Source organism: Corapipo altera, unplaced genomic scaffold, assembly GCF_003945725.1.
Source record: "Corapipo altera isolate COAL_440 unplaced genomic scaffold, ASM394572v1 61411, whole genome shotgun sequence".
NCBI classification, from domain to species: Eukaryota; Metazoa; Chordata; class Aves; order Passeriformes; family Pipridae; genus Corapipo; species Corapipo altera.
In genome coordinates, this window is record NW_020884875.1 from 10,660,691 (window position 1) to 10,676,933 (window position 16,243).

The following is a 16,243-nucleotide window of genomic DNA, read 5'->3' on the forward strand; positions in this document are numbered from 1 at the left end:
AGTCAGGAATCAGGCTGCTGGACAAGAGACACTCAGCTGAACAACCTTACAACAAGGAATTTGAGAATTTGCACCAGTGATTCCAACAGATTCCCCCAAACGGAATAGCATTAGGACTGGTGTAAAACTCCTGCCCCGGGAGCTGCTGACTCATGGAATTGGCTAAGAGCTTTACTTTAATATATAGATATAGGATTCTTTAATACCTTGAGATAGCAACTGGCTTGTTTCCAAGGAATTACTGTATTCATTTAGGGGAGTAAATAAGGGGATTTGTCCAAAGTTCAAAAGGACACCACACAAGCTAGACAAAATGTGCCACTACAATACTGATTCAACATATACTATTAATCCACAACACTTAAATCAAGATCTAATCCCTCCAGCTCCAAACCACGCTAAGTATCAAGAAAGGAGCAGAGAAAGAGAAACAAAGGGATCAAGAAGAGAGAAGGAGAAAGAGGGAGAGACAGATTTTAGAGCTACCACTGAAGCCTCGTAGAAGACCAGCTCTCACAAGTCCAAGTGGCAGTGCTGCAATACGAAGCAAACACATGCCTTTGGTTTTATTTGCTCTGGTCTCTATGGCCAACCCTTCAGCCACTCTGGAGTTCCAGGTCAGGGTGAGAAACAGTGTTCTCACTGTCTCTGCCAATCTGAGGCTGGGTTAGGGGCTCCAGCAGATGTGGTGTGTTATAGTTTTCCCGGGCTGTTTGTGACTGGCAGCAACTCTGGGGCTGTTCCATGTGGGCTTCAGGGGCTGCCATGAGGGATACAACACCACCTTACCTCCATGACGTTCAACTCATCCCTTCCCCCCACACACACACACACACTCTCCCCACAAATGGGTTCTGACCCATTAATAACTTATCTGGTTGATATGGTTTGAAGCTGGCTCCCTGCCAAGTCTCCAAACCTTACCACCAGAAGTCCCCCCCCCCCCAAACCTCAGGGAGAAGAGGGAGAAAAACAACCAACTAAGAAATAACCCGAAACGAGAGAGACAGCTAAAGTGATATATATAAATATATTTACACTTATATATATCTTTTAAAATATATACAATTTTCACAAGGGAAGGGAAAGGGAAAGGGGAAGGGAACAAAACCAAAATTATATATATATATATATATATATATATATCCCAAATCAGTAGCCCGAGATCTAGTAACTAGAGAGTTAGCAAAGGAAATATATCACCACTCTCCTTGGGACAACTGAGAGTTGCTCCGGGACGATCGCCGGCAACCTCCGTCTCCCAAGGTCGACAAGGCCTCACCAGGCCTCGCTCCCCAACACGGCAGACTCAACAGCAGGGAACCTGCACCTCCAAGCCGCCGGAAGGAAAAAGAGCAAAAGCCTCTCCTCCTTTCTTCTTATAATCTGGCTTACGTAAAAATCGTAGGGAATACTGGGTAAATCTGGCCCCTTCCTTGGTTACAAACTGGTCACCAAGGAAGGCCTAGCCCAAACCACCACACTGGTGTTATCTAACAACTGATCCTGTGTTTCTGCCTTAAAAGAGGCTTGGTTTAGAATAAAAATGGTGTATTTATTGTAAAAGAGGAGTTTGTAAGACTAATTTATTGGAAAAACAAAAAATAACCTAAATGATCAATGAAGGAAATTTATGATCTATAATAGAAGCAGAGTCTGAATTCAGGCCCCATAAACTATATTTCGCTCTGAGAGATAGGAAAGAGAGTGTTTTCCAGAAGTAATTGACAAAGAAGTCTCTGATAAACCATTTGCAATCTCTCTCATAGAATGGAAACAATTATGCAACATTAAAGTCCCTGTTTGGTGCTTTTTGCAATTTTCTGAAACTTTTGGAGCTGAAGTGCTCCAGCTGTAGTCACTATCTGAAGGTAAACAGTGCTGGAAAGTTTGGTCAAAGCAGCTCAATGTTCAATAGTTCAAGGAGCAAAAATGAAGAATAAAACTCAATTCCTCTATGGAAATCTTTATCTAATATTAAAAAAAAAATCCACAATACTCTTTTCTTTGCCTCTTGGTACCAGAGAAAGACTATAGGAAATGAGACATGTATGGTTAGAACATACTTTAACCATAGCAAACAGCCTTATTAAAGAGCACCTGATACTACTGTACTCATTAAGAGTGATAAAAAACTTGTGCTTGTGTACTCACCCTTTCCCTACTGGGAATTATTTAACTTACTTGAAGCGCTTTTTCAGTTTCAAAGCCAGCTGTAACATACTATCATTTTTATGTTATTAGTTTCCACGACTAGTTCTGAAATAATAAAACGCATGTCAACACAGTGCTTCATTTTAAGTATCCCTTTTATTTATATTGTACCGAGACCAAACACAGCACATATATTAAAATAAGAAATGTAACTCCAATGAAATAAGTGGCACATAACAGGGATTAATACAGTGAGGACCCACTGTGACGACAGAAGCTTTTTAATCATGATACCCATATGAAATGCTTTGCAGTTTCTTTAGAAGTCAGGATATTCTGGGATTGAAGCCAAACCAGAGACTTAGGTCTAAAACAAATTTTATGTACTAGGCAAAAAGTAGCTTTCCCCAGAAAAACAATACAAGATTTTAATAATAATACAAAGAACATAAATTAGATGTACATTAAGAAACAGTGTTAAAAAGGCACAAAGGCATTAAAAGCAAGATTCAAAAGTGTAGCAAGTAAATACTGAATGAAAAATTAATAATTAATTACAGAATTGCAGTATTTTCCCCCCACTGTGCAGCCTCCTAGTTTTGATGTTCAGTCTTCAGCCAGATTTAGTAATGTTCATGTATACCTTTATTTGCTTTCCTTTATGCCTTTTAAGTGAGAGATCAGTTGATGTATTTATTACATACAGTATGCTAATTTTTATATACACATATGTAATACACAGTATTATATATATGTATATGTAATAAAGTATTTATGAAATGTAATTAGTTCATAAACATTAAATGAAAATTTTATATAACTGCAAACATGTATATCTATGAATTCCAACTTAAAATTGTAAAATACAGATTTAATGTATCTATTATAATGATTTATGCAAAATAGATATTTACAGTTATCTTTATTTGGGATGTCTACATATGAATGAACCCTGTATCTTTTCTAGATGAGTAGTTTGTAGTGCACCATTTAGATTACTGTAGAAAATATACCGTATGCATTTGAATTAAATCGTTGTGATAAATGGTTAATGCTCTGCAGTAGTTAGATTAATAAGTATATTGGCTAGTAATTTTATTAATTCAGTGCTTAGGTTTTGTAAATTTTGTTATTAAAGTCCTTTCAATACAACATTTTTAAAGGAAGGTTAAGTTTTTGAAGGGTATGCCTGATATGTCAGTTTCTGAGGGTTAGTATTTAAGCAGGAATTTTATTGTTGTTACAACAGATCTAGTAGATATTCTGCTGTTGTTCAGTGGCTGAGAAAAATTGATGTAGGGTTAATGTATTTGGAGGCAATTCCTACTCATCAACTTTGTGCATATAGTAACATCCCCAAACTGGGGGACAGACAGATACGAACTTTTTTCTCTCTTAAATTAAGCGTTTAGTAAATACAGTATTACCTCTATTTTATACTTGATTTAAAATTGATAATTTTAAGCATGCACTTAGGATTTATGAGTTCCCAACCAGCATATTGAGATTTGAACAAATTGGTGAGGTCCTACTGTGAGCTAATAAACAAAACGTAACTTCCTACCTGCATTCTGTTTTCCTAATATTTCTTGTGTACACTGCCAAAGGTTGAGTAGGGTGCAAGAGCTGTCTGTTGGTGGTCAGCATAAATTCTGTTGTATTATATTTCTTTACTGTCTCCTTCAGGTTTTTATCTCCACCCCACAGCAGGTCATCTGCTCCAGTCTCCCTGCTCAAGCAGGATCATCCTAAAGCACATGGCACAGGAATGCGTCTGGACGGTTCTTGAGTATCTCCAATGAGGGAAACTCCACAGGCTCTCTGGGCAATGTGTTCTAGTGCATGGTCACCCACAGTGTTATTCCTTGTATTGAGGTGGAACTTCCTGTGCATCAGTTTCTGCCCCTTGCCTCTTATCCTATTGCTTGGCACCACCAAGGAGAGCCTGGATCCACCCTCTTGACACCTACCCATCAGATACTAATAGACAATGATGAATGAAGAACATTTTCCTGCACCGTAAAAGCTTTGAAATAAGATGTACCAGTGTCTAAGAGTTTTTGCTCCAGAAAGCAGAATATTTTTCTTAACAAGTTTAAAGGTTACCTTAAACTTTTCAGTATGTATAAATGTGTTTTCTTCAGGACTTTTCTATGGAGCCTTACAATAGACATAATTAAAGACACAGTTTTTACTAACCATTTAATTAAAGCAGCCTTTAAACAGTTGGTACTATGTACCTGTACCTAGGTCCCTCTCTTTCGAGTTGCTAGCATTTATGTTACTAGTAAGCTATAAAAGTGACACTGATTTTAAAATGCAGGTAGCCAAGAGACGGACACACATCTGTGTGTCCATACACACTTGCTGAAGTAAGCTACAGAAGTCCAATCAAAAGTTAGAGGGTCAAAATTGGAACAGTTCTGTCTAATGCAGCAGTAATTCACAGTATTCACAGTATTTCACAGCATTCACAACGAGCATTTTTCCAGATGCACTTGCTATATGTTCTTACATTAGTTGTAATTCAAATAAAATATTTTTTCCGGTTTTACATTTGCAGATGTGCTCCTTCTCACCTTCAGTTTTAATATGGTGTTTTTCAGGTCAGATAGTTCTTCAGCCAATGTCACAGAGGAAATGAAATAGAGCTCCAAAGGGGAGCTGCCAGCACCTTATCTATGAAGAGGCCGCCACATATCCATAATACATTACACCAGCTTGAGGCAAATTCAGTCTTTGTTGTGCACCATGTATTAGTACAGTTTCTTCTGAATAATTTATAATGTTGCTTTGCAAATCGGGTTAGTGTTAGGAGTCCTAGAAATGTCAGGTTTCAAAATAATCTTTCTATTGGTAAAAGTATTCAGTGTAAAATACCATATTAAAGGTACAGTAAAACTGAGCTCTTGAAATCACTAAAGGCAGGAAATGCAGAGTTAAGGTTGCCATGGAAGCCTTAACTCTACACCTTTAGGTAGGTAGTATACTATGGTTTTAATTACTTCTTCTTTATCCAACTCTGTATAGGTGTCCTTCTTTTATTGTGTGAATTCTAATTATATTGAGTGCTATTTATAATACATATTATAATACATATTAATGGCTACTCAGCAAACATCAGATATCAGATGTTAGTTGTAGCCCACTGTATCTTGCACTCTTATATTAAGGTGACTGTATTATGTGTAACTAGAAAATAATATTATGGCTAACTTATTGGCCAAGGTATTAAAATACACTTTTTTAAAGTTAGAATTGTACAGTATGGCCATCACATTGCAAAGTATGATCACATGAATAGTAAAATCTTAGAAAACACAGGCAATCTACGGGAGGGAAACTGAAAATGGTTCTCCTTGGGAGTTTAACCAGTATAATGGTACACTTCTTCAGCAAGGCGTGAAAATAAAGCATTTGTGCTTTGCAAATGTGTCTTATGCATAAAGGCTACAAATGTGAAAGCAAGTATCTGTAGTCGGTTGACCCTGGTTGGATGCCAGGAACCCACCAGAGTCACTTTATCGCTCCCTTTCTTGTCCAGAGAGGGGAGAGAATATTTAACAAAGGTTCATTGTTAGGTTGAGACGAGGACCAGGAGAGATCACTCACCATAACAGGCAAAATAGACTCAGCTTGGAGATATTAATTGCATTTATTACTAACAAAATCAGAACAGGATAATGAGAAGTTAATTAAATCTTAAAAACACCTTTCCCCTACTCTTCCCACCTTCCCAGGCTCTGCCTCTTCTCCCTCAGTGGCTCAGGGAGATGGGGAATGAAGTAATGGTCAGTTCATCACACATTGTTTCTGCTGATGCTCAGGGAGAAGAGTCCTTCCCCTGCTCCAGTACAGAGTCCCTCCCATGGGAGACAGTTCTCCACAAACTTCTACAGTGTGAGTCCCTCCCACAGGCAACAGTTCTCCATGAACCGCTCTAGGGTGGGTAACTTTTCCATGGAGTGCAGTCCTTCAGCCACAAGCTGCTCCAGTATGGGCTCCCCACAGATTCACAAGTCCTACCAGGAAACAACCTCCACCTGGGCTCCTCTATCCATGGGTCTGCATATCCCCATCAGAAGCCTGCTCTAGCACAAGCTTCCTACAGTCACAGCCTTCTTTTGAGGCATCCATCTGCTCCTGCGTGGAACTCCTCCATAGGCTGCATGTAGATCTCTGACTCCAGTTGACCTCCATGGGCTGCAGGGAAACAGCTGTCTTCACCATAGGCTGCAGGGGAATCTCAGCACTGGCACCTGGAGCACTTCTCCACTGCCCTTGCTATCTGCATAGTTGTTGCTCTCACATATTCTCAGTGAGCTCTTCAGTGGCCGCAATTGCAATTGCATTGGTTCTGTCAGATATGGGGGAAGCTTCTGGCAGCTTCGCAGAGAAGCCACCCCTGTAGCCTTCCCACTATCAAAACCTGGCCATGCAAACCCAATACAGCATCTGACTGCAGCACCTGAGGGCTGACAGGACTGTCCCTGTGAGCTTCTCCCAGTGGGCTCACCAGGAGAACCCAACAGCCATGTTGCAGCAGGCCACAAGTTTGCCCATGGCACTATCTCGCTACTCATCTGCTGGCAGCAGCAACTTCTTAGCCTTGCTTTTACTTCATTTAAAATGCTGAATTTTCTGGTGTTTCAGCATAATTTTTAATAGGGGGACAGGGTGGAGGGGACCTTCATGGCAGCCTGTGTGAGGAGAGGCCAGAGATGCCCTGTGCTGGTCACAGCCAGCTCCACCCAGGAAGAGCTGAGCCAGCCAGGGAAGCTGGTGTGTGGGGAAGTGTTTAGAGAATGGCACAAGGCTGCCCTGTCTCGGGAAGTGTGTGTGGTGGTGGGGCCTGCAGTGTTGTTAGAGTAAGTTTATTCAGCTGTAGAACCACAAGAACTGGAATGGTTTGACAGAGAGGAAACTACTGAATCACCTCAGGGTGTGTGTCAAAAGTTTTATATTCTCTTCTGTGACAACTACAATAATATACATTCTGTGGTTAATTAATATGCTGGTTCTGAAAATCAGATTCGGCCTTCCAGCTCTCATTTTTTTTCATTTTATTTCTCAAAGTATGATTTGTCTTCTTCATGGTGCTCCCTGTAAGGCAAAGACATAAATTTACACAAAAATGCTTCCTAAGATCTACACAGTTCCTATGAAGCAAGTGAATCTTCCGTCAGAATTTAAAGAGCTAACTGCTATAGCACACAGGGTGAGAATGGGTGGGGATCTTCCCTATGGCATTTCTCAGGATGCTACAGTCTGTATTAACTTTCAGACAAGATTTCTGAGTCAGTTAATTTGTAATGGAGCGTCTACATTTACATGGCTAGATATAGTGTCAAGCAGCACTCAGTGAGATATATGGCTGAAAGGTAAACACTTAGGAAAATTGTTTCATCCTCGTGGTTTGCACTGATTTTGAGCATTTCCGAGATCATAATAGACAAACAAGGGCCTGCATGTCTGGCTCTATGCAAGCCCAGGAAAAGGCATGCTGCTGCCTTTGGGGCTATCTGGCTGGTGACCAGCCACCAGGATGTTCCTCAGCAATGTTCAATTCTAGGACCATCCCTGTTCAGTACATTTATCAATGATTTGGATGCAGGAGTGGAATGTACCATGAGCAAGTTTGCTGATGACACCAAACTAGGAGGTGTTGCTGACTCTCTTGAGGGGCAAGAGCCTTGCAGAGGGATCTAGCTAGCTTGGAGCATTAGGCTATCATTAATGGAATGAAATTGTAACAGGTCCAAATATTGGATTCTGCACCTGGGCTGTAGTAAAGCTAGGCACAAGTATACATTTGGAACGGCTGTAGAGCACCCCTGCAGGGTGCTCCAGGGATCTGGGCGTGCTGGTGAACAGCAGCTCACTGTGAGTTTGCAGTGTCTCCTGGCAGCCAGGAGGGTAAACAGCATCCTGAGGTGCATCAAACACAGCACTCTCAGCTGATCAAGAGAGGTTATTATCCCACTGTATTCTGCATTGGTGCAGCCTCACCTGAAGTGCTGAGTGCAGTTGTGGGTCCTGCAATTTAAGAAGGATGTGAAGGTCCTTGAATGCATCCAGAGAAGGGCAACAGAGCTTGTGAGAGGGTTAGAAGGTATGTCCTGTGAGGAGCCACTAAGGACTTTGGGCTTGTCTAGTAAGCTGAGGGGTGACCTTATTGGTCTCTACAGTTTCCTGAGCAGGTGAAGTGGAGAGGGAGGTGCTTGTGTCTTTTCCTTGGGTTCCAGAGACAGGACACATGGGAATGGTTCAAAGATGTGCCAGGGAGGTTCAGACTTGAGATGAGGAAACATTACTGAGAGAGTGAGCAAACACTGGAAAGGGCTTCCTAGAGAGGTGGTTGCTGCCTTAAGCCTTTTGGTGTTTAGGAGGTGTTTGGATAATGCCCTTAATAACATTCCTAAACTTTTGGTCAGCCCTGAAGTGGTCAGGCAGCTGGACTGGCAGATCATTTTGTAGATCCCTTCCAACTGAAAGGAATCTAACTATTCCATTCCTTTCCACTCTATTCTATTCTATCTATTCTTCTCTAAATGTGCAACAGTTTGAGTGCAGTCTTTAAACAGCAATACCCTGTCCCATCCTGCCAGGATGCCATGGCCAAAGGAAGGGGAGGTTGGATGGGGACACTACTAAAGGTTCTGTCAGCTGAACCACCCAGCCCATGGGCTATGCATCTGACCAACAGAAGCTGAGATAGAGTAGTTGAAAGGTTAGGAAGAGGTGTTTGTCCTGCTGAGAAGGAGAGAGGAAATGGATTTTTCTTTGGGCTCTTTGAAAGCAATATGAGGGTGGTGGTGTCCTGGCTGTGGGTGGGGCAAGATAGTGGGCAGTGACACAGGGCTATTGCAGAGCTTGTTAAGGTCTTTAGGTGTGGAAGATCAAGATAGTAAAAGTACAATGAAAATACAAAGCCAATAATAAATCGCAAAAGAAAATGGGAACAGAGATAGTGGAGAAAGGGAAGATACTAGTCTGACTTCTGTATTTTACTGACTTGTAAGAAGAAAAACCTCAACCCATTTACATGAATCTTAGACACAGGAGAAACTATGCTGAACTATGGTAACAGAATTCAAATGTAAAGCCAAGTGTTTAAGGCAGGGAGACGACAGGAATGAGATTGTTTATGTAATCTTAATGCAGCTATTTTTTGTGTGTGCATTATGCTCACTTAATATGTCCTTTAGTCTGTTGAAACAGAAATCGTATTAACAATTCTAAAAGCTAGTATTCTCAAAATCTTGAGTTTCCTTGAAGATGGAATTTTTTTCTACTTAGAAAAAAATTCTTTCCTCAGAGGGTGGTGAAGCACAGAAACAGGTTGTCCAGAGAAGTGGTGGATGCCCCATCCCTAGGAGTGTTCCAGGTTGGGTTGGATGGGGCCTTGAGCAACATGATCTAGTGAATGGCATCCCTGCCCATGTCAGAGGGTTTGGAACCAAATGATCTTTGAGGTCCCTTCCAACCCAAACCATTCTATGATTCTGTGGAAAGCACTCATGGTAATTTCAAGTTCATCCCTCAGCTAGAGTTGTAGCAAGCACATAAGTATTGTTCCCTTGGACAGAATTCAGCTACTATAACTTTAAAATCATCCTCTCTTCTTTTCATTTAATTTCATTTCTCTTACTCTTCCACATCAAAACCTTCTTTAGTACAAGCCTTTTGTTCCTGATGAGTGAAAACTAAGTTTCCACTAGGACATGCATACATTCCAAGTGATGCAATAAGGCTTCTCCAAGGGAGATTTTCTTTCACTGCAGATCATCTTCAAAGAAGATCCATCCTATTTCTTGAATGAGGTAGGAATTCTGTGCAAAAAATATCTGCAGTCATGTAATTACTTTATCAAAATGAAAGGAAATTATAATATTTGTTCATGCAACCTCAGTTGTGGAATTTCTGACCCTTGATAGGCTAATGTTACAACCTTTTAGTGCACTCTCTGAATGTCCTTAAAAGATCTGAATGATAAAAGATAAATCCTGCCCTGTGGCATCCTATGGTCCCACATGGGCCACCAGCAGAATAGAGTAACTCCACTCTTCAGAATAGCTAGTACCTTGTCAGGCTTGAGAGCTGGGCCTGTGCAAACCTGATAAAGTTCATGTCCTAGTTAGAACAGCTGTGACCGATTCATCATTGGATGGGTGTAGCCCAAAACTGTGTATTCTATAGCCCTCCATGCCATTTCCCAGAAACTGTTGTCAGTAGAGGCCTGCGAGGTGCCCCCTCCCCCATGCTCCTGTCCTCATGCCCTTTTGTGGAATTCCCTGACTGAGCACCCTCACACCCTTTTATGGAATTCCCCACTCTGAGGGAAGGACTGAACATCCTTTTATGGAATTCCCCACTCTGGGGGAGGGGCTAAGCATTGCTGCCTGAGCTGGAGAATATATAAACCTGGAGTTTCAGAACCTTGCACTCTCTCCACTCGTGGGATCCAGAGGAGGACTGCAGCTCATCGCTCTCAGCTCATTGCCCTCAACCAGATTGCAGCTCATCGCTCTCAACCAGACTGCAGCTCATCGCTCTCAACCAGACTGCAGCTCATCGCTCTTGGCCAGACTGCAGCTCACCACCACCCTCGGCTGGACTACAATCACCACTTTTAGCTGGACTGCAGCAGCTCTCCCACCAGCAGGTTTTTCCCCTCTCCCTTTGCTTTGGACTCAGGGGGGGCCCAGGGAGCACTGTTTTGTTTGTGCCCTGGGGTGCCAGGTTGTACATTTGGGTTTTGTGGGTTGATACCAATTGCTTGTCTGTGCAGTTGTGCTTATTGTATTATTTTATTAAATTGTTATTCTGACTTACAATCTCTCTTTTGAGTTGAGTTCATTTCCCCTGCTGGTTAACTTTTAAACCAGCACAGTTCAATAAGGCCAAGTGTGATCAGGACAATCCCAAGCACAAATTCAGGCTAGGGATGGATCTGGAGAATGGATCAAGAGCAGCCCTGAGGAGAACTTGAGGGTGTTGGTGGATGAGAAGACATGACTTGACAATGTGCACTTGCAACCCACAAAATCAATGGCATTCTAGGCTGCATCAGAAGAAGAGTGTCCAGAAGCAATCCAGGCTGAGGGAGGTGCTTCTGCCCCTCTAGTCTGTTTTCATGAGACCCCATCTGAAGTACAGTCCCCAGCTCTGGACCAACCTCCCAGAAGAATGGAAGAAGATTAAAGGTGGGGGGAAAAAAAGATAGTCAGCATGTTTATGGCCAAATTTCAGTTTTCTGCATCACAGCATGTAGATGTTAGTACTACTTAAAGCTTGGTCAAAATCTCCTCACATGAAGAAAAAACTTTGCATATGCTTAGACTTCATTCTCAGCAGCAGCTGAAGTTCAAACACATGGAAAGTCTGTGAAAATAGTTGGAAATTCTAGATTTTCTTCATGTAAAGAATTACAGAAAGAATAATTTTCTCCAAATATGACTTTTTCAAAGTCTCAGAAAAATGTATCTCTAAAAAGGAAAACTCAGGCAGAAAATTAAGCAAGTTTTTCAAATATTCACAGACTCTATTATTGGAAGGTCTACAAGAACTTTTAAAAAACAAGTGGGAAAGAACTGCTAGAACCAGAAACTAATTACTCTAAGGCAATCGCGCATTCACTAGTGAATTAATGTTTCACATACTACAAGTGTTCAGACCCTGAGAAATAAAAATATTACATTATTATTTCAAAGAGAGGAAAAACAGATATAGAATTCATGGGTGATGTTTGGAATTTGTTAACTCTGTTAGAAAGCAACTTGGTCTGGTTTGACAGGAGTGGCAAAAAAGAAGAATGGCATGTGATTGCTATGACTTATTCTTTCTGAAAACACAGACCATATTGTCTATAATGTAAATATGACTAAAAAAAAACTTTTATCAGTATGCAGTTTCTCAGATGTGATCCACAAAGGACACACTAGAAAAGAAGACTCATTGTGTGCAAGTACAGTTTTGCCAAGAATGGATATTATTGGGGAGGTTTCATTCCACAGTGCCATGATCGCTGCATGATTGCTGCATTTTAAAACTCATATGTAAAAAAAAACACTGCTTTTTTTTTACAATATTTTTATAATCTTCAGCTGAAGCTGCAAAAATATCTGCAAAGATTTTGGGAAACAAAGCTGAGTGATGTATCTAGATAAACTTGGCAAAATAAACAGAAATGAGAAGCTGACATAATCTGTCTAGTGGCATAAACTGTGTTTTCTGTATGGTCAGAAAAAGCACTGGAAGAAATAACAGTTACTGATAAACCCAAGTAAGAAATGAAAGCATTACTCGGGGATCAGTATCTTAAAAAAATTCCAGTAGGGGTGTAGTGCCACAGAGCTGTGTAGGAGATGTGCAATGTATTTCTAGTGGCAAGACAATGAAATGTTGGAAGTGGGTGCTGGAAAATTAGCATTCACTGGCAATAGGATAGAGTTGGAAATATTGGACCATAAGGCATCTCAGGGAATTATGTCATACAGTTGCTTTCAGAATCAAATCTAGTCTTAGTTTGAGAGTACCGCATTTACTTGAATATAAGGCAACACTTATGTTTCTTCATCTATTCTAGGAGGAAAAATAGTGGTTGTAAAATTGCTCCAGAACCTCTCCAGGCCCACCTGATATGACAGTGAAGATTTTTCTAGAGTGATGAAAATGCAGACAAAATCTTGGGCTCAGGGAAGAGGATGACATTTACTCTCTTCCCTTTTTTCTCTACTTCACTTATAAATTAAACACAGATCCTGCAAGGGGAAATGATGGAGAAGTGATCCCACTCACTGTAAGAATCATGTGTGTGGGGAGGGAAATCTGTGATTAGACAGGAGAAAGGAGGGCAAGGAGAAGATATAAAGGAGTAGGAGGAGGGAAGAGACACTAAATAGCAGTAATGGATGAGAAGTGAGGCAAGTGTGAGGTGCTGGCTCCCTTATCTTCAAAGGGAATAAACACCCTTGATTTCCTTAGGGATTTTGGAATTTACACTCATCTGGTATTAAACAAACAGCAGCTGATGTAAGAGAGCACCAGTAGTACCCGAGCCCAGAGCCCTGGAGGAAGTAGTGCCTGCAGGCTGTGAGCTGCCGGAGCAAAGATGTCTCTGTCCTCACAGTTGCCTCTGCCTCCTCCCACATGGAGCCAGTGATGACTGCCATCTGTGATGGCTTCTTTTGCACCCAGTCCTTGCTTGGGAAGGCTACTCTTGAAGATATGAGCTTCCTGAAGAGCAACAACCTTTGGAGTACCAGAAAAAATATCTATAGCGACTTTATACTTGTTAATTTTGTTAATTAGCTCTTTTTGCTCCCTTGCTTGTATTAACCTCACCCAAAATATTTAGAGAGCATCGTAGTAGGTTACATTGGATTTTAGTTTGATAAACCAACCAAGCCAATTTTTGGATTTTTACTCTCATATAATGGCTCAGAGGTTCCTTTAACATCCTTAAGAGTTTCTTTCTGGTTTTGGTGCAGCTAGAATTCCTTTGTTTTGAGTGTGTTGACTAGAGCTGAACAAGCAATTGCAGTTCAAATCTTTCCAGTGTCTAATCTAGCAAAATGGGATTCCCCTGTCTTTTCCATGAGAATGGTACCTCCTAACCAATGTGCAATCAAGTGGTTGAGATCTGGTTTTGCATGGAGAAAACAGGTACCACTGAACGTTAGGCAAAATGCAGACCTTGTTGCTGTTTCTTGATTTTTCAGCTCTGTACTTCTCCTCTTCCAGGCCAGTGGTCATGTTGATACACAGCAGGCTTGAGATTCAGACAGCACAGCCATCTGGGGTTTTTTTCCCATCTAAAGGTATCCCACTGGGAGTTTCAACACAGCACTCCATTCAAAGGTATTGATAAGTGCTGCCAAGCTTACAGGTGTTGCCCCAGCTGGTTGGCCGTTCCAGGCAAGAGTGTCAGAACTGAGTTTTAATAGCTGGCTGTGAATATACATGCCAGGAATATGCTACTTCAGAGCAGTAAATGACAGTCTTTCTCCTGTACCATCTTGTGCTTTTCCATGCCTGAAGCCATCCATCTCTTATTTGATTGTGGCATTATTTGGTATTTTTGTGAAGTAACAGCCACCGTATGCTTCCATCAGGCAACATACTCAAGACTACCTCCATTAGAGTGCTCCAGACACAGAAGTGTTCTAAAATAGCAGGGGAAAACTCCAAAACAACTAACTTAGAGTAGAACCTCTTCTCACCACTGTTAAATTCTCTATGTTATATTACTTCAGCCCTCAAGATGAGATAATTGTCTATTTTTTCCCCTGTTAAGATCTATGATTTAATCACCTGGCTTGCTGTCTTTGTATCTGCATGTTCTTTGTATCTGCCTTAACTGATGTAGATCACCATGTTTTTTATCATATGTTAATCTGGGAAATGGCAAGACAGATAAGTGATTTCAGTAAGCTTGGCAAGCATAAACAGAGGCTTTTTCCACAAGATAACTAATGTTAACTCAACCAAATCAACCTGGAAACTGATCAAAATTGTAAAAGGGTGTAATTGAGACAAAGTTGAAAGCTTAGAGAAAGCTGTCAGACAGTTACAGAGGAACTGTAACAGTAAATATGAAGGAGAAATAAACTATTAGGTGGACCTTCTACACTTAACTGTAGTAATAAACTAACACTGTTTAAAGGAAGAATTAAGAAGAAAAAAAGATTAATAATGACATTTAATTGGAGTGATGCTTTCTTTGTCCCTATAGCTCTGCTCCCCTGCTCAGGATCATATCTATCCCCCTATTTATATTTTATTACTTATAGAAGGGCATGAAATATATAGGGCATTTATTTCATAAATCAGTAAAGACATTCCTGGTATTCCACATTTTTCTTTGCCTCTAACTCTGTTCACACCTCTGATTCTCAAGTGAACACTCAATTCTTTACCCCAGGGTTCAGTGTGTGTTTGGTTTCCTTTATATTTTTTTTCTTTTATCTTCATTCTTGGGAATTTCTGGTTTAGCACACATACTGTAGGAAAGCATACTTCATGCAAGACAAATATGTGAACAAGGTGAAAGGCAGAGACAGATGGAACCATCTTTGTGATATCTAAACAAAATGCTGTGAACATAATGAAATACTTAAGCATTTGCATTACTGTGTGAGCTTGAGCTGAAAGAACAAAACTGATGCAACAGTTACTCATATGTGGATTTAAAGCCTTAGTTTTTTTGCTGTTGACCTGCTATTACTGCATGCAGAATATAATTTGGGACTTTTAGAAGCTAATGAATATAGATTTCTAGCTACTTGACATCAATGAATGAATGAAGCGCTATGTGTTGTTTATGCCTGATTAGTCTTCAATAATTTTTATCATGGTCCTTTTCACTTTAATCATATGGAAGAAAGAACTGTTGTGAATCTTTGTTTTCCTCCCCTGCCCCAACAGAGGGACTGCACTAGTTTTACTGACAGAAGCCTGTACATGTAGTTTGATTTTCAGAGGAAAATACATAGAGCTTTATATGTTTCAGAGCTAGCAAGTGAAACCCAACCAGCAAATGACAATGACAGTCCAGAAAAATAATGCAGCCTCATCATAACTATGGGGGTAGGTTCTAAGAATTGCCCACAACAGACTTAGACTGTTGCCAAGTTTTTTTAGCTTAGTGGCTTTACTTTAGCTTATGAGGTATTGTGTGAGAAATGAGAAATGGGAAACTGAGGAAGCTGATCTTTTCTGCAGTGAGGCAGTATGCCTCGCTGCTACTGCCAGCAGCAGTAATGATTCATGCTGGGTTTCCTATGCTTGTTCTTGGTTAGAGAAGGTTTCCCTTGATATCTAATTTGTCATTCTTGTTCTTTCCATAGCTGATTATTTTTATAGGTCAGAATGTTGAAACAAGGGTCTGCAAAATATGTGCATGTGTAAATTAAAATAACTTTTGGAAATATCTGACTCTAGGGAGATCAGATTGTTAATACTTTGTCTTTCATTCCAGCCTCTTTCTGGGATACATGTGGTCCCAGTAGAGGTCTTATGAGAGGACAAACAACTCTCTGTTAAAGCAACAGCTGTGAACATCCTGTGGTGGGTTTTGTCATGCTTT